Raw genomic sequence first — 536 nt, forward strand, 5'->3', positions numbered from 1 at the left:
ACATTGCTTTAATTAGCGTACAAAGTAATGGGCTCCACTGTGGCATTTCATACATATATTTCATTATGTGTTAGACATGCCTCCTCTCCTCCTCTGTCTTCTTTAATTATCTGCCCACTGTTGGCGGAAACACTGACAAAGCATTTCTAGATAAAGGTACAGGTAGGGACTTTCAAAAATGGACTCCAATAGCACAGGGCACAATCTGGAGACCTGATAAAGAAGATGACATGAAAGTTGGGAAAAACCTACAAGATATAGGTGTAGGAAAGGACTACCGGACACCAATAGCCCAGGAAACAAGGGCAAGAATTAACAAGTGGGACCTCATTAAACTAAAAAGCTTCTGTACATCAAAAGAGACAACCAAGGAAACAAACAGAAAACCCACACAATGGGAGAAAATCTTCACCAGCTATGCATCTGATAGAGGTTTAATTACAATAATATATAACGAACTTAAAAAACAGAGAACCAAGACAAGAAGCAACCCAATTGAAAGATGGGCTAAGGAGCTGAACAGAACGTTTTCAAAA

Source organism: Nannospalax galili, unplaced genomic scaffold (genome assembly GCF_000622305.1).
Source record: "Nannospalax galili isolate Female #2095 unplaced genomic scaffold, S.galili_v1.0 scaffold433, whole genome shotgun sequence".
Taxonomy (NCBI): domain Eukaryota; kingdom Metazoa; phylum Chordata; class Mammalia; order Rodentia; family Spalacidae; genus Nannospalax; species Nannospalax galili.